This window comes from Delphinus delphis, chromosome 9, assembly GCF_949987515.2.
Source record: "Delphinus delphis chromosome 9, mDelDel1.2, whole genome shotgun sequence".
Taxonomy (NCBI): Eukaryota; Metazoa; Chordata; class Mammalia; order Artiodactyla; family Delphinidae; genus Delphinus; species Delphinus delphis.
Genome location: NC_082691.1, coordinates 12,993,829 through 13,019,450, shown reverse-complemented (window position 1 = coordinate 13,019,450; position 25,622 = coordinate 12,993,829). Strand labels below are relative to the sequence as shown.

General features: G+C 41.1%; 1 protein-coding gene across 1 annotated transcript in view; it reads right to left on the bottom strand.

The window, feature by feature from the left end:
• The window catches only part of GLI3 (GLI family zinc finger 3), a 286,095-nt gene that overhangs the window by 36,605 nt on the left and 223,868 nt on the right, over window positions 1-25,622 (bottom strand). The window lies entirely within an intron of this gene.

Sequence of the window (25,622 nt, the reverse complement as noted above, 5' to 3'; positions counted from 1 at the left end):
TTCCCTGGTGGCACACTGGTTAAGAATCCGCCTGCCAATTCAGGGGACACAGGTTCGAGCCCTGCTCCAGGAAGATCCCACATGCCGTGGAGCAACTAAGCCTGTGCACCACAACTACTGAGCCTGCACTCTAGAGCCTGTGGGCCACAACTACTGAGCCCTTGAGCCACAACTACGGAGCCCGCGAGCCACAACTACTGAAGCCCACGTGCCTAGAGCCCGTGCTCCGCAACAAGAGAAGCCACCGCAATGAGAAGCCCGCACACCGCAACGAAGAGTAATCCCCGCTCACTGCAACCAGAGAAAGCCCGCGTGTAGCAATGAAGACCCAATGCAGCCAAAAATAAATAAAACTGATTTAAAAAAAAAGTAAACATATAAAACCATAAGCGAGGTGACTTACATAGTAAAATTAATACATGTATAATAATTGAGTCCATAAGCCCAAATTAAATTGGCAAACGCAAGGAAGAATAGAAAAAGGAGAGAAAGAATTGCTTAAATAATAAATTATTTGTCCTGCAAAATAACGTGCAGGTAGGGGATTTTTTGATATCTCTTTTTCAGTAATTAGAAATTATGCATTTAATTGTGTATTTAATAAATGTATAGGCAAGTATACCAATATTTAAAACACTCTATTAACTTTCAAATTGGCCATGGTAAAAATAAAGAAAATACGGCAACACACATACAGACACACATCCACACACACATACAGAGAAAACACGAAAAAAAAAACCACGAAAATTCACATTCAAAATAAATGTCTCAAATCTACCCACTATAGGCAAACTCTCTCAGATGGTAATAAACATAGCTATAAATGTCAGGGAGTCACTGAAAACAAAATTAGAGAAATTGTTAAAAAATAAACAGGTGGGTGTGCTATTAGTGATATTAATCTTAATATTAAACAAATTGAACAACAACATTGTACTGATAAAAGTACAATCCTTAAAGGAAAGCAACACTTTTCTCTACCAAATAACCAAGCACCAAAATATAGAAAGCAAAACCTGTTAAAATTATAAAGAATATAGCTAGAAACATAATCATATGAGATTTAATACACCAGTACCCAGTTTTAGAATAAGCAGACAAAGAAATAGGGGTGACAAAAAGATTCTGACTAACACCATTAAGACAGCTGAATGAATGAACATTGCCTAAGACTATCTGTACTTGTCCGAAAGAATGTTCAAAGAACTGAATGTGTATCACACAGTGAAAATAATCTCCACAAAATATTAAAAGCAGAAATTGCACAAATCTCTACTGACTAGATAAAATTAACACAAGTTTAAATGTGCTAATAAACAAACAAAATCCTAGGTCCAGGGAACACACAAACCATAGTGTCCTTGTTGGCACAGTTATTAAGAAGCCATTTGGCTCTGCTATGTACTGGCGATGTGACAGTGGACAAGCTACGGAAACTCTATGACTTGGGTCCTTCATCTATAAAATGGAGATTTTAGGTTATGAGTGGATGAAATGAGTTAACACAGCATGCTCTTAGTACAGTGCTTGGCACATAATACCTGACTGAAAACCAAGTATTGCTGACTGTTAGTAGTAGTAGAAGCTACATTATTACTGAAATGCAGGGTCCGTAAAGACAAGGATTTTTGACTCTTTTGGTCACAAATGTATCTCCAGAACCTAGAACAGTGCCTGGCTTATAGCAGGGGCTCAAATATATTTGACAATTAAGTGACTTCTTATCTACTGAAAGAAATAACCCATAAAAATAACTACAGACGATTTTGAAATAGCAGGACTGTCAAACTTTATGAGAGTCAAAGTGAATTAAAGTGAAAGTTAACATCTTTAAGTGCATTTACTATTTAAAAAGAAAAAAATAATAGTTCATTTTAGAAATTATAAGGAGAAAGCAAAAATCAGCCCAAGAAAGCATGATAGAGAATAATTTAAAAATAAAAACAAATAAAAAGATACAAATTAAAATTTAAACAGTAGAATTAGTAACTAATCCCAGAAACGGATTTGGGGGGAAAAAGTAAAAATACAAGATGAAACCAATGACATACCCAAGCAAGTGGGAGAAAATACAAACCACAAAAACAGACAAACAAATAAACAAATAAGGTGGTACAATGAAGCACACAAAGGGCATTTATCAAAGAGTTTAAATAGCCACAGCGTGAAAACAGTAAAGTTGAAAATCTCAATGAAATGGGTGACTTTCTGGAAAAATAAACGTAATTCAAATTGACTCAGTGGTAAAAAACTGCGAAGTTCCTCAAACCATAAGAAAAAAATTTTAAGTTACCCAATGATTTTATTCTCAAAAGACTCTAGATCCAAACAGTTTTACGGGAATGTTATTTCAAACATTCAAGGACCAGACTATTATGCTATGCAATGCTCTCTGGAGATGGAAAAGATGAAAATGACTAAGAACATTAAAAAAAAAATCTAGAGTGACTTTGATACCAAAGCAGCACAAAAAAAGAAAAGAAAGATATAAATCTCAGTCATAAAAATGGGGAAATTATAAATAAAAAGAACAAACTAAATCCTATAACATATCAGAAGAATAACTCATCTGGCATATTCTGGAGTGACAAAGAACTATATCCTACTACATGGTAATCTCTTTAGGTGGCAAAAAGTTAATAAAGTAACTATAACCATTCAAGATAAAATCTGTATACATTTAGGAACAGAGAGAAGGGTACTTCATTCACATGCGCAAATTGTATCCATCTTAAATGAACGGATTATATAAAGACTGAAAACTAGAGGGACATTCCCATTAAAGCCAGGCACCGAGCAGCAGTTACCAAGAAATATAACCAATGCAGTGAGACAGAAACAAAATATATACCTATTAGAAAGAAGGTATTATTATTATTTGCAGATGATAGAAGTGTATTATTAGAAAACCTGGGACAATAAAATACAGAACCATTAGGAACACCAAGATTCAGGAGGCTGAGTGTACACACAATAAAAATAAACAAACCCAGTCCCTTTTCTATTAAAAGCAATATTTCTATTAAAATTTAAATTAAATTGTCTATTTAACTTAAAATTAAATTTTAGATTAAATAGAAAATTTAATTTTCTATTTAATTTAAAATTTAAATTAAAATTTCTATTAAAAGCAATAATGAATGGGGGGAGGAATTTCATGCCTAGGAATGGGTAAGAAAAAGAGAAGAAAAATATCAAGTTAGAAGGCTTAGAAATAAAAAAATATATCCCATTTCTACATGAGAAAACTGAATTTTTAGAGGATAATAGACTCTTTTCGTTTGAGATTTTAACAAAATTCCAGGCGAAATCCCAATGGTATATTCTTCTAAATTTAGTCAAAAATCATCCTTAAGTTACTCTGTTGAACTCAGTTCCTTTGTTTTAAAGATTTTATCTGAAGGGAACAATCCTAATTAGGAGCAAAGAATTTTACACAAAGATGTTTATTATTTCCAATAGTGAAAAAATGTTGTAAAAATCCTAGATGTCAAATAGCAATGATTAGGTGATTATGGTTATATCTATATGATGAAATCAGGGTACAAAATATAAATTCACATACCAATACACTCAGTATATTCTCAATTTCTAAGAAATAGATTAAGAAGAGAGAACATCTATAAAATTTTTAATAAAAGTTGCCTTTGGTTTTGTTGATTTTGAAGGCATTATGGATTATTTTGGTCTTTTTTTTTTAACAGTCATCTGAACTTTAATGTTTCCATGTTGCTTTAGTAATACCAAACCTTATTTAATACTTAGGTGAATATAGTCTTTTCTTCAAGGGCTCTCCTCTGTATATCATCAGTATAACATTCACCATATTCTAGAACTATTAAAGTTTATTTTAAGAATGGACAGCAAAGTGTTTAACTGATTGAAAAAGTATTCTTCACCCCGAATTCAAACACACACAATTTTCTAAGCCATGGTGTTAAGGAGAAAATCAATATTCATTAATGCATTCATTTAACAATTTGTACAGAATACCTACTATATGCCAGGCCAGTCTTGGGAATGAGTAAAAAAATATTCTACTTTCATGGTGCTTACAGCCTTGTGGTGGAAGGCAGACAGTACACTGATTAAAAAAGAATGTTTCAAGAAGATGTGGTATATATATATAAAATGGAATATTACTCAGCCATAAGAAAGAATGAAACAATGCTATTTGCAGCAACATGGATGGGCCTAGAGATTGTCATACTAAGTGAAGTAAGTCAGACAGAGAAAGACAAATATCATGATATCACTTATATGTGGAATCTAAAAAAAAATGATACAAATGAACTTATTTACAAAACAGAAATAAACTCACAGACCTAGAAAACAAACTTATGGCTACCAAAGGGGATAGTGGACAGGTAGGGGAGACATAAATTAGGAGTTTGGGATTAACAGATACACACTACTAAATATAAAATAGCTAAACAACAAGGACCTACTGTATAGTACAGGGAACTACATTCAAAATCTTGTAATAACCTATAACGGAAAAGAATCTGAAAAATAATATATATGTATAACTGAATCACTTTGCTATACACTTGAAACTAACACAACATTGTAAATGAACTATACTTCAATAATTTTATTTTTTAATCTAAAAAAGTAATGTTTCAGATTATGAGATATGTAAAAAGTTACAAAGCAGGTTAAGGGAGTGATGGAGGGGTCGTATGAGTCATTTTCTACAAGCCGGTCAGGGGAGACCTCTTCGATACTATGAGAACTTCAGCAGAGGCTTAGAGGAAGGTCTGTGGAGTCTATGAGAAGACTGATCCCAGCTGTGGGAATGGCAGGTGCAAAGGTCCTGTGGATGGTGTGGCCTTGGTGTATGATTAATAGCAAAGGAGCACATGGGGCTGGATATGAAGGAAGGATATGAAGGAAAAACAGTATTTGGGCTGTGAAAATTAATAGGAAGAGCCATTAGACACTACATTAATTGCATATGTTTAATTACCTCCCCGAACCCTCTTAAATTTTACACTGCATTGCAATTAAAACATTTGGAAAGAAACTTCCAGCATGTTGGAACTGATGAATTCTTTGAGTTTAAATGCATCTATAGAGGCCAGCAGCTTTATAACGTTTTATGAGTACAGACAAAGCCCTTAATCCCAAGATCCAAATGACAGGTCTGCAAGTCATGAGTGTATTGGAATGAAGACTTCCAATGAAGCTGGGAGCTTTGAGAACAAAATAAAATGCTGGAGACCTAAGCCATCATCATCCTCTGTAATTACTCGCTGCGTTAACAAGACTCGAATGGATACCATCGTATGCCTGCACTGCCCTGGTTATTTCTTTGGCTTACACACATGGATGGATGGTGCCTAAGGACCAAGAACTCACCCCAGGAGAAGCACTTTAAACTTCCACTGGGCCCGCGGGGCGAGGACAGGGCTGGTCTTTTGCACACTTGGCAGGAAGCAGCCGACACCCGGCTCTAGAAAAGGGCTGCTTACTCACCAGGGGCCTCCTTGTGTCTGTTACTGAGACGCCATCCACCTAGGCTCTGGCCCAACAAACCACTGACCAGGGTGGGAAGGGAGGATGTGGGTTGAAGGCAAGGACATTTATTTTACTACCTCCCCAGCTTCCTGTTCAATTTCTCTTTCTCCCTTTGACTGCTCATCTCTAGTCTCCAAAGTCGAGTCAGCTGGGAGGCTCCAGTTGGTGAAAAGAGTTGATGGAAGGGACGGGGGTGCAGAGGAGAGGGGGATTAGGCAATTTTGGCAGGAGGAAGCGGATACTTCAAATCACTTCCTTCTCAGAGCCCCGAGTTCAGCATGGCCAAAGGATACTACAGCTCTTAGAATCAAATCTCATGCACTTTTCTACCATAAAGAAGCTAATTGTTTTACCACTAACATCTCATTTGAATGTGTCACCCCTCAAAAGAGAACAAAACGAGGTTTTTTTTTTTTTTTTAGTGTTTATTTTATATTGGAGTATAGTTGCTTAACAATGTTGTGTTAGTTTCAGGTGTACAACAAAGTGATTCGGTTATACATATACACGTATCTATTCTTTTTCAAATTCTTTTCCCATTTAGGTGATTACAGATTATTGAGCAGAGTTCCCTCTGCTATACAGTCGGTCCTTGTTGCTATCCGTTTTAAATATAGTAAGTAGTGTGTATATGTCAATCGCAAAACGAACTTAAGAAATTAAGCAGGGAACAGGTTCTCAACTAAAATACAGATTCTCCTGTACTTAAGACAGTGTGTAAGGGACCAGAGCTCTAAGCCACATAGCCCAGCGGGCCAGGCTCTCCTGCCCCCCAAGCCCCCAGCCCCGGTGGCGCACCTGCTCCAGAGCCAGCGGCGGCAGGGCAGAGCAGGGCTTGTCTAGGAGCTGGTTAGAAATGCAGGTTCCCAAGTCCCCTACCAGCTCTAGGGTGAGGCTCCGGACTCATGAGGGTGGGATAAGTTCTACCTATTTACAGAGTTTAACTAGGGAAAGGAGGGAAGATGTAAGGCATCCAGGGAGATGAAAATACAGGAGAGATCATAGACTCTTAGCCCAGAAACGACCTGAAGAACCGGCAGAAGCCAAGGTCACTGAGCCGGGCTGGCGTTAGACTCAGCCAGAAAGGCCCTAGGGGGCCCAGGAGAGCTCCTCAAGGATGAAGACAAAGTGTGTGTGTCTGATCGTAGACTGGCGAAGCATGCTGCTCAGTTTGACTAACAGTTTTTGGAAGCAATATGCTCTTTTTTTAAAAAATAAATTTATTTATTTATTTTTGGCTGAGTTGTGTCTTTGTTGCTGCGCGCGGGCTTTCCCCCGTTGAGGGGAGCGGGGGCCACTCCTCGCCGTGGCGCGTGGGCCTCTCATTGTAGTGGCCTCTCCTGTTGTGGAGCACGGGCTCCAGGCGCGGGGGCCTCAGCAGTTGTGGCATGTGAGCTCAGTAGTTGTGGCTCGTGGGCTCAGCAGTTGTGGCTCGCGGGCTCTAGAGCGCAGGCCCAGTGGTTATGGCCCACGGGCTTCATTGCTCCGTGGCATATGGGATCTTCCCGGACCAGGGCTCAAACCCGTGTCCCCTGCATTGACAGGCAGCTTCTTAACCACTGAGCCACCAGGGAAGCCCTGAAGCAATATGCTCTCCATGGAGGAAGAGGTGCTCTGATTTCCACCTGGCACCCAGTTTCCTCATCTCCCTACAGACCAGGGACAGTCCATGAACTGGCCGCTGGTCTGCAGACCAGACTCAGCAACCCTGCTTCAGAGGGTCTGGTTCCAGCCTGTTCCAGCTGAACACCTATCCCCCAGGAAGAGGAGTCAGAGAGGCCTGAATGGAGGAGCCCAGTGCCTCTTCTGGACCACACTCTAGATCTTGGGATTCTGGAATTCCCTGCACAAACAGACTCTGTGCCTGATTCTCATGTCTGGACAGGACCCTTCTTGGGGTCCCTCCTTCGGAAGACAAACCAGGCCATCTTCCCAAGTATGTGTGTCCCTGGACCAAAGGCTAGCTATTGAGGGGGGGATAGGGATGGGGTCTGGCCCAGCAGGTGGGAGTCTCCATGCCTCTCCAGAGCCTGAGGGGGAAAGAAGTGGGGGTGGGAGACAGTCATCCCTGGGCCACCACATCCTGGCACAGGACTCAGAATCCTCTCTTAAATCTGGCCTTCCCCGTTGTTCGGACAACATGTTAGACCAGGTCAAAGTATAAAATATTTTATTGAACGGTTTCTTAGTTTGACTTACAGCTGCTAAGTATTGAGGTACACAGCATGTGAGCCCCTATTTGTACTCCTGCAGATATTAGGGGGCAGGCCTAAAAATTCCCGACAGGGACGGAACCTCCAGATTTCGGCGGCCAGGGTCATTTTGGTTTATTCCCAAGTTGGAACACATGATTCCAAAGAAAACACCCGTCCCTTCAAGTGGGCCAAACAGATGGCCCCCAAGTTCCTCAGGGGAGAAATTACTGATGCTTGGACCCCTAAAGGGGAAGGCCATGGAGACAGTGGTTGGTAAGTGCATTTCACGTTTTCTTAGTACTTTAGGTAAAGAACGGTTCATTTTGATTTGGTTCTTTTTACTAATTTCTTAAGGTTTTTCAGGAATTTCTGATGATTAAAAACACACTGATGAGGACTTCCCTGGTGGCACAGTAGTTAAGAATCCACCTGCCAGTGCAGGGGACACGGGTTCGAGCCCTGGTCCGGGAAGATCCCACATGTCACGGAGCAACTAAGCCCATGTGCCACAACTACTGAGCCTGCGCTCTAGAGCCCGCGAGCCACAACTACTGAGCCCGCATGCCACAACTACTGAAGCCCGCACGCCTAGAGCCTGTGCTCCCCAACAAGAGAAGCCACCACATTGAGAAGCCTGCGCACCTCAACAAAGACACAACACAGCCATAAATAAATAAATTTATTAAAAAACACACTAATGGGAATCCTCCAGATGTTCTGAGCTCAGCCCCTCAAAATGAAGGGGTCACCCTTATCTCTTGATTCACAAAGAAAGGAGGAAAACGAAGGGCTGGTTAGCTACTGAGGAGCAATCAACATCCCCGCAGATGCCTTAGCTCTGCCCAGAACACAGGTGATGGGTGAAATAAATCATCAAGATAATGAGATGCAGGAAGGAAATTAAAGAAAAAAAAAAGAGGAAAAAAGGAGAAAAGCAGAACCCAGCAAGAGTTATCTGTTGCTACACAACAGAAAGAGCAGAAAATTTAAAGTGCATTATGTAATCTCTTGCGTGCTTGCAATAAACACAAAGACAAGACTGGGCCTTGCTCTGATACAGACTGCAGTCTGGACAAGAAAAAAAAAAAGGATGCCAACACTCTGAATGATCAGGCTAAGTTTTATATCCTTCATGTTGCAAAAGACTCAGGCCACATAGGCACAGTCCAAATCCGAGAGGGAACTGAGGTATTCTTTGAGGAAAAAAAATTCCTTTTCTAGTATTCAGAACACATTTGATGATTGTCCATGTCAATGGCCCTAGCACTAACGCTTTTATCGGAAAGTATCTCAGAAAAAAAAAAATGGATGTGATCTAAAAGTACGCAGCACACAAGACTCACTTCTAAAGCAAATTCTACGGGCAGTTTTCATAAATGATAACCACAGCAGGACTAGTCATACTAAAACACAATGAGAAAAAACCCAAAATTCCAAGACGTTTTGGATTAGAGGTAGTTCTGGAATACAAGAGAACTCTCTGGCCTGACGACTCCCCAAATTTTTATCCCGAGTTTGTTATCTGAGGAACTCAGAGATTCAGCTTTCAAGTGCTTTGTCCAGCTAATTCATTTTACTAATTAGTAATGTGTTTTATAACAAAATATTTTTAAGTAAGGAAAGGAAAAGCTTGGAATAAATAGAGAGGAAAGACTGTTAGAACTGCTCTAAAACTGAGATGATTTCATGAATTCTTAGTTAAGGACAAATACCAACCTATTCCTCCTCTGAACACAGCACATGACTGGCTTCAGGAAATGTCTAAAAAATAAAACAATTTCTCTCAGACTTTAAAAGGGCTAATATTCATCTAGTCCAGAACCCAGGGAGGCTCTGAATGACCTTCATGACACTCCACACCCAATGGTGTCCAATTTAAATACCTAAGCTTGAGTTCCGGAACTCTCTCTTTCCTGGGGTAGCGTTCTGGTCAGCTCTTACTGTCAAATTAGTTTTCCTTATATTAAACCTAAATCTGTTTCCCTGTGGTTTCTACGCATCGGGGAAAGATCAGATCCATCTTCTACAGGATGGCAACCCACCCACCAATATCTGAAGGCGGTTATCATGCCCCCAGCTCTGTCCCCCTGAAACCCCCAAATCTCTCTTCCTTGGTTCTATCAACCACTATTCACGAGGCACGTCTGGGTCTATTTCTGCTGGATCCAATCAGTATTATCTTTAGAAATCGGAATGCTGAGCTCAGTGGTATTTTCTTGAAACAATTTGAGCGTGATTCTAATGAAGTGTACTTCTGTTTCTTCTGCAGTTGAGAATCCCATAAGCTAGTTTTGGGGGCAAATCTCCGTGTCTAGTAAAAGTGAATTTAGAGTTCATTAAAGGCCCTATGTTATTATCATCATTTTAAATCTCCATGGAGTGATTTCAGGGGTTTGATTTTTCAGGATCTTGATTCAGGCACTAACTGGATTTGAAAATTCCTCATAAACAACTTTGATGATAATTGCATTCTATGACTCCGTCCTGGAAACAAACATCAAACTGCTAAGCAAGACGGGGCTGGGGGCAAGCCCAATGAATACGCCTCTTAACTGCTGCTTAGTGCAACCATCGCTCTCTGTCTCGGCCAAAGGTGCTTATTAAACGTTTTGCTGAGGTCCCAACATGTATTTACTGCATTTTCGTGGCCAACCAGCCTCACAAAATTGCCAAAGAAAACATCAGCCCGGTCCAGTGCAATGTTTTTCTTGGTGATCCCAGAGGGTCCCAGTGATTACTATTTCATCTTGTGATAAGACAAAAAACTTTTAACAATAAAAATATAGTTTCCTCCAGCATTGACTCGACATCCTCCGCCTGTCATTTTCAGAATTCATTCTCTTGCCCTCTTTGAAAGTGCTGAATGATATCACCAACTTCAATCTCCCAGCCCGTCACCCACTTTTTTGTAGCTGCTCAAAAATTTCTCATATTGGTTCCTGGTTCCATTTGTAATGAACTTCAGTCCCCTGGCATCGGATAAACCTCTCTGCTTGAGAGATTTGGTCACTCGGCTGGCTTCTGATCCCCTTTGCCAATCATGATCTCCATCCCTTTTCAGTTGGACAGACACTCTTCTTCTTTTTCCTGCTGTCCCCCCATTTTGGATGGGAAGCCCCAGAGGACAGGCCTCGTGTGAATCGCTGATGTACCCTTAGTTCCCAGTCCCAAGTGCGTGCTCATTCCAATGAACACAAAGGCAAGAGCAAACTAGAAAATGAGCTGTTTGGCTTTCACAGCCCTGTGTCACCTCTAAACCATGAGTTCCAAGGAATACGCCTCCCCTTCCCCAGATTCCACAGCAGCCCTTTTGAGGCCCTCAACCTGCCCACCAGCCACTGGATTGGAGGCGGGTCAGATATGTCTATGCCACACCTCTTTCTTGTCTCCACGTATGCACTTTCTTTCTAGCTTCTGTATGGATGACTTAAAGTCTAACTTTATCAAAGAATTCCACTGGGATCTATATTTTGCACACTTGGTGCCTGCTTTCTTCGAGAAGTTGCGGTTACTCCGTCAGAAGGGCTTTCTTGGGTGACCCCCAACTCTCTTGCATTCGCTTCCCCTCCAGGGCCTCGTGCTCTTTATGCAGGCCCATCAGGAAGCTTGGCTGTCCAGTCTGAGTAGCACCTCTGTAGCTGGTACTGAGCCTTGGTACCAAGGGACTGTCCTGCTGGCTGTTTCCACCCTGGAGAAGTCCCATCCTTGCCTCTGTCCATGTGAAAGGCTACAGCTTAAAGCCAAACTAGGAAACAACAGCAGAAGTGAGGGGTGGGAGTGCTGACTGACAGCTTGGGGTTTCAAGTTCCAAAAGTTCTGCCTTCTTGCAGTGTTGTTTCCAGTCCTAAGTTTAATATAATCAATCACACATATTCTCTCTCAAGCAAAAGACAAATGCATGTTTTGGATGAGTGCATGAGTTTTACCTTGAGTCAAGATGATCGGCCCTAGATGGGCATCTGACTTTCACCTCTGTTTGGATTAAAGGGGTCTGATGTTTGTGATGAAGAGTTATATTTACTTTCAGTGGTTTCCAACTTGCAGTACATGTGTGTGTGTGCTGGAGGCAGCTTTCCTCTGAAAGAGGAAAATGGAGAGAGAGACAGACAGATAGACAGACAGACAGAGGTGGTCGGTGTGTTGGGGGCAGGGGTGAGGTGAGTGAAGTGGGGGATGGTAGAATGCATAAATTTAATAGCTTAGGAAGTCTAAAGGCCAGGCCTTCATTATATGTGCCAAGCAACCATTTAAAACAAGAGAATTCGTCTATGAGTGAACAAATTAATTGGTACCAAAGCCACTCACTAACCAGTTTGGTGGCCTTAGATAAGGTCCTGACCCTTTCTAGACTTCACTGTACTTGGTTTAAAAAAAGGCAGGTAGTGGGTTAGGTCGTTTTTAAGATTCTACATTTAGAAGTGATCATAAAATTAATAGCCACAAAAACCAAATAAAGTTAATATCCAGCTATGAACCCGCAAACAAGCTACTGTGAAAGGACTATGGTCATTCCTCCTGAACAGAACTTCATCTGAATCACCCTTTAAATATAAAATTTGGCCAACCTGTCAGTCTATTTTGTTTGGCCAAGCCCACATGACCTAATGCTCTGAATATTTAGTCTATGCATTTGTCCCAAACAGTCCCACCCCTTTGGGGGGAAAAGTGGTGACAGTAGATGTTTGGTCCTCTTTGCCGAGTGATGCCCACGTGCCCACAGAGGGTAGAGCCACCAGTCGCTTTGGAGAGAAGCACCCAGACAGCCAGCTTGAGCCTGCAGCCCAGGGAGGGTAGGCAGAGCCCAGGCAAGGTGGGGAGGTGGTGCTGGGGACAGAATAATGAGTACATCCAAGGGGCTAATGAGGTTAGCGGTAAGACCCCCTGAGAAGGCAGAGCTTGTGCAAGACAGCTTAAAACCTGCTGTAGGTTTGGCAGCTTCTCAAATAAATTAAACATAGAAATACCATATGAGCCAGCAGTCTCACTCGCAGAAATACACCTGAAAGATTGGAAAATAAACGTTGAGATGAAAAACGAATGCTCGTAAGAACACAGTAGTCACCAGGTGGAAAACATCCAAATTGTTTCCACAGATAAAAGGATGATAAACAAAATGTAATACAGTCAGACAACGGAACATGATTCGGCCATAAAAAGGGATGAAGCGCTAACACATGCTACAACGTGGATGAACCCTGAAAACACTGGTAAGTGGTAAAAGGAAGACACAAAAGATCATATATTATACGATTTCATTCCTACAAAATGTTCAGAATAAGCAAATAATCCAGAAACAGAAAGTAGATTCATGGTTTTCAGGGGCTGTGGAGGAAGAAGAAAGAGCAGTGATTGCTTAATGGGCATAGTCCCCTTTTGCAGTGAGGAAGATGTTCTGGACCTAGGTAGTGGCGATGGCGACACACAATTGTGAATGTGCTGCATGGCGCTGAACGGCACACTTCAAAGTGGTCCAAATCAGGACACCCACTCTCACCACTTCTATTCAATATGGTACTGGCAGCCCCGGACAGAGAAATCAGGCAAGAAAAAGAGATACAAGGCATCGAAATTGGAAGGAATGAAGGAAAACTGTCTCTGTTGACAGATGACATGATTTTATGTATAGAAAACCCAAAGAGTCCACCCAAAAAACTGTTAGAACTAATAAACAACTTTAGCAAAGTTTCAGGATACAAAATCAACATACAAACATCAGTTGTGTTTTAACACACGAACCATGAACCACCTGAAAGAGAAATTTAAAAAGCAATCCCATTTACAATAGCTTCAACAACAATAAAAGAGCTAGGAATAAATTTAAAAGAGGTTAAAGGAAGAAGTTAAAGATCTGTACACTGACAACTGTAAGATACTGATGAAAAAAGTTAAACAAGACACAAATAAATGGAAAGAGTCTGTTCTTGGATTGGAAGAAGTACTATTGCTAAAATACCCACAGTACCCGAAGTGATCTACAGATTCAAGGCAATCCCTATCAAAATTCCAATGGCATTTTCCACAGAAATAGAAAAAAAAAAACAAAACCAACTTGAAATGGATTAAAGACCCCAAACTGTAAAGCTCCTTGAAGTAAACAGAAAGAAAAACCTCCTTAACATTGGTCTGGGGAATGACTTTTGGATATAACACCAAAAACACAGACAACAAAAGCAAAAATAAACAAATGGGAGCGTATCAAACTAAAAAGCTCTGCAGAGCAAAGGACACAAAATGAAAACACAACCTACATAATGGGAGGAAAAAAACTGCAAACCGCATATCTGATAAGGGATTAATATCCAAAAAAAGAAGCCATCCAACTTGATAGCAAAAAAAAAAAACAAACCCCAAACCCCAAATAATCCAATTTAAAAGGATCTGATTAGACATTTTTCCAAAGAAGACATACGAATGGCCAACAGGTACGTTAAGAGGTGTTCAGCATCACTAATCATCGGGAAATGCAAATCAAAACCACAGTGAGATATACTCTCACACCTGTTAGAATAGCTATTATCAAAAAGGCAAGAGATAACAAATGTTGGTGAGGAAATGGAGAAAAAGGAAACTCTGTGCACTATTGGTGGGACTATAAATTGGTACAGCCATCATGGAAAATGGTAAGGAGCTTCCTCAAAAAACGAATATTACTCAGCCATTAAAAAAAGAAAACCCTGCCATTTGAGACAATATGGATGAACCTGGAGGGCATTATGCTAAGTGAAATAAGTCAGATAGAGAAAGACAAATACTGTACGGTGTCACTTATATGTGGAATCTAAAAAAATAAAAAATAAAGTGAAACTCATAGAAACAGTATTAGTCATGGTTGCCAGGGTCTGGGGGAGGGTGGGGGAAATGAATAGATGCTGGTCAAAGGGTACAAACTTTCATTTATAAGATGAGTAAGTTGAGGATCTATATACAGCATGGTGACTATAGTTAGGAATACCCTATTGTATACTTGAAACTTGCTGAGACAGTAGACCTTAAGTGTTTTCATCACAGCACAATAAAAGGTAACTCTGTGAGGTGACAGATGTGTTAATTAACTTGACTGTGTTCATCATTTCACATCGCATATGTATATCAAGTTATCATGTTGTACACTTTAAACATATACAATTTTATATTTCAATTATACTCAGGAAAACTAGAAAAAAGTTAAATAAAATGGTCAAATGGTAAATGTTATGTTACGTGTATTGTAACACAATTAAAAAAGAGAGTTAAACAAACAAACAAACAGACAAAAACCCTGCTGCTGCCCAGTGGATGAACTGGCCAGGCCCCCCACCAGAATGGTCCTTCCATCCTCCGGCCCACTCTGGCCGGTCTGCGCATGCCCGTGCTTTCCTGCCTCCGAGCAGAAAGGCTAGTCCTAATGAGCTCAAGTGTCAGCGCGATATAAATTACAGCAAGGGAAAAAAAGAAACAACTTGATGCATGGCTGAGGATCTAAAAGAGGAATGTCCACCATTGTTTGTGATTATGGATCACATCACAATCTAATAGCAATTTTTATTTAATCAATAATTTCCATGCTGAACAGACAGCCCTGTTACAGAGAATCGACAAGCAGGTACTGATAGCGACAAGCCTCGTTATTAATCTTTCCTCTGTCAGCTTATCAGCCAAACTACTGTAAAAGGCACCACCAAGATGAATTTTAGAAGCCACTTCTCTCCTTTTGCCTCCCTCCCCCGCTTTTCTTTTTCCCTCTTCCGTAACATATCCTGTAATGGAGATTACATTTATTTGAGTCACCTGAGGCTTGAACGGCATAAAAGGCAGTTCATATTAAGCAATTTCACAAATCGGGAGAACCTAGACCATAGCTCAGGGTTAGCCATTATAGGCTAATAAATCATACTTTCTCTTTGAGTTGTCAATCGCCGAAAAGCTTTGTACAAACGTACATCTGTAATTCAGTAAAGGCTTTCATCTTGAAATAAGATGCTCTGGACTGATAACAAGAATAATCCCTTCTTGATCAAGAAAAAAAAAAAATCTGCATTTTAGCAATTAAAGTGCCTGCCAGAAGCCAAATGACTCAGTACTGAAACTCCAGCAAAGTTATCTCTGCTGAACACAAGGAGAATACAAGGAGGGCTGTGTTTTCTTTGCAGTCTGTTTGACTGCTTTATCTGGCCGGTAGGAACTGCACCATGTCTGGCCAAGTGGTCCAGGAGAGGGAAGGGTGAACGCTTTCACTACTGCCAGGGAAGGATGCTGGGGAAGACCTGCTCTTCCTGAGCCAGGGTTCTCCTGCTCATCCTGGAGAGAAAGCTTGGCTCCTTGGGACACATCACGCTTGCTGAAGGTAACACCCAAGAAACCGAGGTCCCTCAAGGTGAAATGGAGGGAGCAGGTGAGACAGGGCTGGACCAGGAGTGTAAAGAGACCTCCCACCCCCAAATCCTTTGAAGCTGACAGAAGAGGGCTGGCACAGTTTCCTTTTCCTGACTTGAAAGACATGTTCAGAACTTGAGATCATGTACCCATAACCAGAAAATAGGCACAGAGAAAAACAAAACAACAAAGAAAGAAAACTGATAATAGTAGCAATAAAACCATCACTACCCGGGTGCTAAAATCTTGACTGACACCATAGGAGGCATCTTCCAAAAATCATCAGAGATCACTGGTCAACAACCCTGGTCAATCTACTTCTAAGAGAGACAACAAGATTTGAAGAGCTTTAAGTAATGAAACTACCTGGTCCACTCACATAAGAGACAGGAGTTTCATGGGCAAAACCACCTCCCAGGTGCCCAGTCAGCAACTGGAAACTTCGAACTGATCTCTGAACAACGTCTACAATGCCCACATTAGCTACGAAAACCATAATTGTGAAACAATTCCGAACTCTACTCCCAGGTTAAAAAAAAATAAGTTAAAATAATTCCCACTTCTGAGTCTTACTTCTGGCCCTGCCCCACTCGTACCCCTGCCCTCTTCAAATACAGCTGTGCAAAGCTCAGCCCTCCTCTTTCTAGAGCTCATGCGGGCTCAAACTTTCTCATCAGAAACATCGATTCTCCTTACTCCATCTGGAATATAAGTCAGACTGCTAATCTAGCAGTCAGGTCACCCATGAAATGGTGCTTCTCTGCTCCATAACCTTACTTCCCACTACCCTCTGCCTTCCAGACACACTTGGTTCTAACATAACTGCATTACTTACCACTTTTCAGTCCAAAGGCACAGAATGAATCCTTTTGTAATTATATTTCTGACCCCAAGAAGTGTCAAAAACCCCAGCCTTATATAACCGACTCATAGATAAAATTCTCCCATATATTCTGCAACCATTAACCTCTTCCTACTGTCTTTTCCACATGGAAGCTCCAGCTCCTCCCTGCAATGGTCTTTCCCTATTTAAATCCACTTTCCTTTTCAAGACCATGTTCAAATCTGATCTCCACAAGACCTTTCTCTCAGTCCTTCTTCTGCACCTTCACTTTACTTGTCTTCCCACTGCTCTGCCTGTACATCTATCGTCTTCCTAATAGCCTGCTCTATTTCTTCCTGAACATCCTGCCCTGTATGTTCTCCTTACTCAAAGGGATAAACATAAAAAGGTGTATCAACCCCAACCCGAAGTCCATAGTTCTGATGTGCATGAGACTTTTTTCTTCTCAACACTATGCCTGCAATTTGTATAGCAGCCACTAGGTGGTGATGATGATGATGTACTGTAACAGGTAAGATCAACAGCCTACAGAGGTGAGAGGGCACAACTGAATTACCAACATACTTATAAACTTCTTTATTCTGGTGAAAAGTCTCCTTAATCTCTCCATTAGGTAGATTTATTAATGCTACTTCTCATGGATTCTATCCTTCCTTATATTTGAATCATGCTTCAGAGTTTACAAAGCACTTCCATTACATGATCTCATTCTATCCTTACAAACAAAAAACAAATCAAAAAAGCTTGTGAGGAAAATCAGATAGATGTTATCTCCATTTTTGATGAGAAACTAATGATTGAAGTTGTAGGGTGACTTACTCAAAGTCAGAAGCAACTTTTGGCAGATGTAGGGATAAAAGATAAATCTCCAACACACCATCCAATATTCTCTCCACACCCTCACTCACTGATGCTAGTTTTACTGTCAACTGGGGGGCTGGGGATGGCTTAAGTTTAAGGCCTTGGCCTATACATAGTCTTTTGAGAATATGCCACTTACAGTTCTCTTCTCTAGCCAACACTAATCATTCTAGAAACGAAAAAAAAAAATCCATCTATGGCAGTATTTAGCTAATCTTAGAAAAGCCTAAATGTCTCTGAATCTTCAAAAAGTCCTTGCACTAGAAAATTGCTTTCTGTTCTTTGAGCTCTGTTTTATGTCAAAGCAGGAGCCTGATCTCCAACCCTGCTTGCCATGGTCTCAGAAGCTGAAGTCTGAGTGACTTCCCTCGGTCTGCAAAAAAAAGAAAAACAGTGATGGAATTTCTCCACCAAGACAAAGGGCTTGGCTGGTTATGGGACTTCCTGAGAACTACTGTGTGTGCCTAACCTTAGCAAATGTGGTTTTAAAATTAAGTTCTGCCAATTAATGCACACCACACACACACACACACACACCACGTACACGCACACACATGCATGCGTGCACATGCACACACGCAATATCTATAAATGTAATACAGAATGTGTATATATATATATATATTTTTATAAATATATATATAATACATATAATCTTTTGCTGGAGACTGTTTAATGAGGTTATCTTTTCTTTTTAATCCGAACATTCTAAAGTACATTTGAGCAGGAGAAAATTTATCTTTAATCACAAATATACTTTTTAAATTTTTGTTGCTTTTTTCTTCCCACACTGCAAGAGGAAAGATTAGAGCAGAACTGGGGGTAATTCTCCCTTCCCAGGGGACATTTGACAATGTCTGGAGACATTTTTCGTTGTCACAATGGAGGAGGGGCGCTCCCAGCATCCAGTGGCCAGAGGTCAGCAATGCTGCTAACAGTCCTACAAGGAAGAGGAGAGTCCCCACACCAAAGATCCCCCTGCCCCCGTGTGCCCAGGCTGGGGAGCCTCGTTTTAGGGCAACCACTAAGGAGAACTTTCAGAAGGATGTCAGCACAATTGAACTCATAACAAGATGAGGCTCTGAATCTCAACACAGCACAAGCAAGTCCAGTGAGGGATCTGGAGTACAAGGAAGGGACCCAGGGACTTCTCCAGCCCTTCTCTCCTAGGTTTCATGAACTGGAGGCCCGGTCAGCATCTTTATGCAGTTACTCACTTCATGGTGACATGCCAACGCAAACACTGCCCGAATACCAGCCTAAACCATGTTTTCACAGGCAACACACATGCACTTAGCAGCCGGTAAATACCTTTACACTTTTTACTTTTATATGGAGAAGCGCTAACACTTTATTGAGCATAATTTTTAAGCTAATTCCCCCAACTGTTTTATGAAGTAAATACTATTATTATTCTTGTTTCAAGAGAAGGAATGTGACATGCCTAGTGTGGAAAGAAGGTTTTGAACCCAGGTCTGTCAGCTTTGAAACGCAGTGCATTGTACTATAGCAGGAGAACAGTGGTCAGCCAAAGTTTTCTTTCAGATAAGGTGCTATTTCTTCTTACAAAATCATCACCATCATCCTCATTGTCACCATCCTTATCCTCATTGCCATCACCATCATTATCACCATCACCACCATCGTCATCACCATCATCACCATCACCATCACCACCATCACCATCATCATCATCACCATCACCATCACCATCGTCATCATATCTCAAAAGCTGACCTGCATATCTGGTCTGCTTTGCTTTGACCTTAACCATATTTCCCACGTTTCCCAGAAGGCTTTCTGGGTACCCCTCATACACTTCTTCCTCTTCTGAGCCCCTAAGATCACAACTACACTCTATGGCTTCATGAGGTCCAACTTTACATTGTTCACTATGCTTTTATGTTTCCTTGTCTCCCCCTCCCAATGAGAAGGACCACTCCAGGAGGCTCTGGTCTAAGTTGCGCTAGCAGGTGCCCACCGCAAAGCTGGGGCAGTGGGTAGTATGAAGGCTGCACCCAGGCCCTCTTCTAGTGAGTTGCTGTTTGTCAGCTCATACTTTTGCTGACAAACAAGAGGATACGTGGTATCAGCAAGATCTGCTATTGGCAAGTAAACTTTAGTGAGGTGGGCAGCCCAGCCCAAAGTGACACCATCTTCTCTTGTATAAATTGCGTCCATACAGAATATTCCAGGGAACTAATTATTAGCAGAATCCAGAATCTCACCTAGAGTATCATTCAGAACCAATCAAAAAGCTTTTGATAGAAAAATCCTCCCCAAAAGGCAGTAAACAGTTATTCGGATGAAGGTTTTGATGAAATATTTCATGGGGTCTAAAACGGATGAACAAATTTAAGAAAGTAACTAAGATATGATTCGATACCCATTATATCTTATTTAAAATATTGATTTGTTGTTCTTCATTCACGGGTGAAGGAGCATTAGTAAAGAGAGAATTTTAATAATTCAATCATTGCTCAAGTAATTAACATACCACCCCCTAGAAAAATTAACCACAATTGTTCTGGAGTGCACTTAATCTACAGAGTTGGAGGACTTTGGAAAACATACAGTGAGTACCTGTCTGCTGCGAAACCTCGTCCATGGCAGGCTTTGCATCATCCTTACCCCCCTGCCTCTGCAGCTGAAAGTGGGGAAGAGCGCAGCTCAGCACCCCAAGTGACTGCCAGCCAGTAGGTTTGTACCTGAAATGAAACCTGCCTGCCATTCTTAGCCTAAGGACGATCCACTTTGAACCCTTCCCTTGCTTTTACTAAAACCAAGGTTGGAAGAGGTGAAATGTCTCGGCCAAGTCCCATCCATTAGAACCACACTGGGGGAAGAGAATGGGATCTCCAGCTTCGGTCAAATGCACACCTCAGTTCAGCAACAATGAATATGAAATAAGCCTTAGAGCTAACACACAGAGGCCACAAAACCCAACAGCGCCACTGCCCACCCCTCCCCCACTCCGCCCTGCAAAACACAAATACATGAAACAGAGAGACGAGTCACCTCTTTGAGACCCTCCGTCTGTTTCTCATTAGGCCTCCTGCATGAGATCTCTGTTTGGCCTTGGACGTGGGGGACGGCACTTATTTTCACGGCTGTTTCACAGTATGATAAGTGAGAAAATAACGTTCTAAAGGGTCAAATGGTTCCAGGGAGGTCATCCCAAGGGTCAGGGCAGAGATGGCGCTGCCACTCAGAATTCCGCTGGTGCCGGGAGGCTCTCACTGGTGGACCACACAGCCCTCCGTGCCCCCCACTCAGTCTAATCTCCCGAGTGTCTTTATGGGAACAATTTCTGCAGGTGCAATTTAGCCAGTAACTTGAAAAAGAACGTGACCCTCGGGGCACGATTGTCAAAGGATGGCTTTGAAGTTGGTGGTTCTTCGTCTACATTTTTCCATGCAGTTATTTCCAAATAATTAGAGTCACTAAATTAACTAGCATCGATGTAGGGAAAATGAGATCAAAATCTTCACTCCTTCATTTTAGGTTTTATGTGCACACAAATCTATGTCTGCCTCTTATCGGAGGCCCCCATCACATCTTAAACTCCATCTTCTCTTAGGGAAAGATACACAATGCAACTTAAGCAAAGGGATCAAAATTAGCTGGAAAACATTTAAAATGCAAATTTGGGAACACGGTATTAATATGAAAGTAATGTCTTCACCACATCCTAACACTCTCCCGTATTTCTACGGACGCATCAATTCTTTGCAGATTAGGTGTGCTTCCTTTGTATCTAAATCTCTACGATATTAAGAAGAAAGCCTTTCATTTTCATGCTGCCGATGTATAGAATGTGTGTTCAAATGGCAGCAAAGGTGATTATAACTGTGTTCTTCTGATAAAGGAAACTTCAGCACGCTTTTAGAGATCAAAATCCGCAGCATATGAAAGCATTTAAAATCCAAGGAGGTGGCTAATCATTGTACAAAAGGGTGAATTTTTGACACCACGTTTAAAAGATACAAATGAAGGAGTACAGCGACGTACATGCCACCCAGTTGAAGCTGGGGACTCACATAAACACCTCTCGTGTTCTCTGCTGTTCGGCCCTACAGGCAGGAGACAAGAGCCCGCACAGTGTAACTGCCCAGGCCCTCCCTGCAGATAAGGTTATTCTTATCTGGAATAAGCGGAATAAAACTGGTAAAAAATTAATTTGACCTTTGGAAAGAATATTATATGTGTTATTCCTTACACGGGAAGAAAGGGTTGGGTTGGTGTAATAGAAGTTAAGCGAATTACAGTGACAGAGCAAACAGGTGGGCATTAGCTATGGTGATTATACTATTTTTACTCTTTCGGATACCAGCAGTTATGTTTTCAAGCATAACTAGACGCCTGGCAGTGGTGACGCACACCGAGGTACATGTTCCTCTTTCTTCACATGTATTCCTTTCTCCTCTTCTTAAAAAGCCTCTCAGAACATCAGTGGTACACACAACGCCATTCAGAAGCAAAGAACCTGAGACTAACTTGGGCTGCAGGCAATGCATGCTGGATATTTTTCAAGCATCCAAGGGCCAGAGCTGGAACTGTCTTCCAGGACAGAATGAATGCAAGAGGGAAACGGGTCTCAGGAAGGTTGGGAAACCTTTCTCATCTCTGTGAGAAGCAAGGCCAGCAGACAGAATTTGAGTTGTTTTCCATAGTAAAAAAAGCTAAACCAACAAAACAAAACAGAAACAGAAACCACACTGGGCGAACCGATATTCTACGACTTTCAGAATCAGATATAAGAGTCGTGCGTTTGGGAATATATAATGCACGACAGCAAAAAAAGAGGATCTAATTCATTTGGGATTGAAGGGTAAGTGTGGACTTTTCAAATTATTTTGAGATGTTAGACTATGCGCTTTCCAGCTATCAAGGGAAGAGAAATGGCTGGCATCTTGACAAATCAATAATAAATTCCGTCTTAATTGAAAGCACTTTAATTAATTTTTGTACTCTATATCCTTCTTACTCTCTTATTTTAACTGCTACTAAGAAGGGGACAAAGTACAACAAAAAACCAGCTAACAAAAATATACATCTGTCTCCTTAGCTTCTGGGCATAGAAGTAAATTTATGACAAATTTAATACTAGCTGGAGAGTCATGAAGCCCAATTATAATTATCTTGCTGGGAAGAGAAATTAATTAAACATCCCAGTGAGAGAGACTCCACAGCAAACCTGGAATCAACACACTACGGGAGAAGGACAGGGGCTTGAAATAGAGGAGAAGAGAAGGCAAAGGCAATATTTAGCCCATCTGTTCGGACAGTAATGGGATGGGGTCATCTTTTCAAGAGAACACGGAGTGCATTACGCTGAAAATGAGACTACCTGGCGGGCAAAGTCGGCTGAGTCCCTAATTCTCCTCTTCAACTCTGATTTGCTAATGCGAAACACATGTCTCCCTTCTGCACCAAGTTCAAATGACTCTGGAATTCCAACCGTGCAGCTCAGCGACTGAACCAGAACAAGGGGAGAACTTGTCAGGATTTAAGAGCTTTCAGCAAAGCCCTTCAATTGCAGCCAGCACCCTATTCCACGGGAGGATATCAATTATAGATAGTGACTTGCTTTCGCAGGCAGTCGGGACTGTCAGACACTAGATAGACAACCATGAAGAATCATGAATCTTTCTATTAACTGTAAGAGGGGGAAAAAGAATGGGTCATGGCTATAAATAAGGCAGAGCATCAGAATGGCTTAACACCTTTTGCTCTTGGTTGTCTGTAGCAGGAAAATTCAACTAATTCACAAAATGTCCTCTCTCCAAGGAGAGTCATAGCAATGCAAATAGTTCATGCTTCCTCTGTCCCTAAAAAACTGGTTTTTGCCACTGGTCTTTTTTCCATCTGCCACCCAAGTAATTAGGTGGATTTCAACTAGCTATTCATTCAGTCTACAAAAAATAATACACCAGGCCGCTGCTGAAGCCACCAGATTCACCGTGAGCAGGAAGGCGCTTATATGTCTGTCACGTGAAGTAAAATCAATTTACACATACAAATCTGGAATTTCTACACGTCAGATGATGAGTGAAAAGGCAGAGAATAAGCGATATAAACCAGCATCTTTATGTATGTTATTGTAAGTTAAAATTTTTAATTCACTTAACTAAGTTTCCTTAACTCATATAATTTATCTCAGACTAAAATTCATATCATAAAGATAATACATTGGATTTTCTCCTAATCCTGACACGAATTTCTTCTTGCCAATTTGGAATAAAAAAATTCCGGTGTACATGTAATTCATTTCCTAGTTTTTATAAGAAAGCAGACAACATGGTGGCCATTTGGTTGACAGGCTAAGCAGCCTTGCCTTAAAACTACTCAGATCTCTCTATTAAAGCATCATCCCTACCTAAAACCTTTTGCCACTGAGATTAAATACAAATACCTGCAATAACCACTGTCTTTGAAAAGCTTTCATGTGACATAGAAGGCAGGGAAAATGTGATGGTATAACCACAACCCCTCAACATGTTATCTCAAGACTGGCCTTTGATGAGGAACACAATTTCTTTTAAATGTAGACTTGGAATTTCCTTCCTCATTTGCTAACAGCTGAACAAAAATCACAGCGCTCCTTGGAAACTGCAATGACTTATCCACAGAAAAGGCACCATGAGACCGTGTCCTCTCTCAGAAGGATGTTTTAAAAGGCAAGCAGCACTGCCTAGCAGCATCTCGTTTATGACGGCAGGTTTTGTACCACCAGTTCTTCTCATGTACGATGTTCACTCACTCTATCACTGAGGGTATTCTTGGCATTCTTTCTTCTTTGGGTTTATTTCCCCACATTAAAAGAAAAATTCCAAGCTTTTTTTTTTTTTTTCCCTTTAGTGTTACAATGTCTGTGGTTTCCATTAAAACAATCAGCAAGAATAAAAGGCTGTTAAGTCAGGCTTGGCTTAAAAATAACACTTGCATCAAATTAAAGAGAAAGAATCAAATTAAGTTCATGGAAAAATCTGGAAATATACCTTAATTAAAAACATTTGACTTTCTAGTTTCTTGCTGTGCAGAGAAATCTAGAATTCTCTCTATACTATTACAAGGAGACATGATCAAAAAAGAAATGGGGGGGGGGAAACCCTGAGGTCATGGTAAGTCCTCAAAACATTCTGTATATGATGGATCTCAAAACCTGGCAAACCATATATTTGACACTATAATGTAACTGCAGCATGTGGTATATATTAGAGGATAAGGACAAATAGGAATTGTATAATCTTAGTGTTTAAACGGAGGAGGGTTATCAAGCGATATAGATCATCTAAAAATAAAAAGTGACTGTAAAAGTAAAGAGAATGGAATGGGGGTGTGTATGGTGTGTGTAGGTGACGGGGCGGGGGGGTCATGAGGAAGTTACTGTCAGATGTGCTGTCATATTTAAAGCTTATGAAAGGGCTACACACAGCAAACCATCCTAATGCCTTAATGCAACCCTGTGCTTTGACATCGTGTCATCCTTGATGATGCGAATGCCCTTCCATCTCAACTGCTCCTGGCCCCATGTGCCAGGGAGATTCTACTGGCCTGAGAAAGTACCAAACAAAGACGAAGCACGGGCCAAGGAAACAGGGCTAATGAGGTATGTAGACGGGGGTACCCTGCATTATTTGAAATAACTGGCAAGGGAGTATGGGAAAGACTTCTGAATCTGGTGTGGGAAGGCGAGCTGAGGTTCTCAGTCAGACCACATTGCAGTTTTCAAAAATATACATCATTAGACACATTTTAAAATATATATTGCTTTTTCCACGGAACTGTGAGGCCCGCAAGGATTGGCTTCAAGTCAAGAAACTGTGTTAATGGCTTATCGCAAA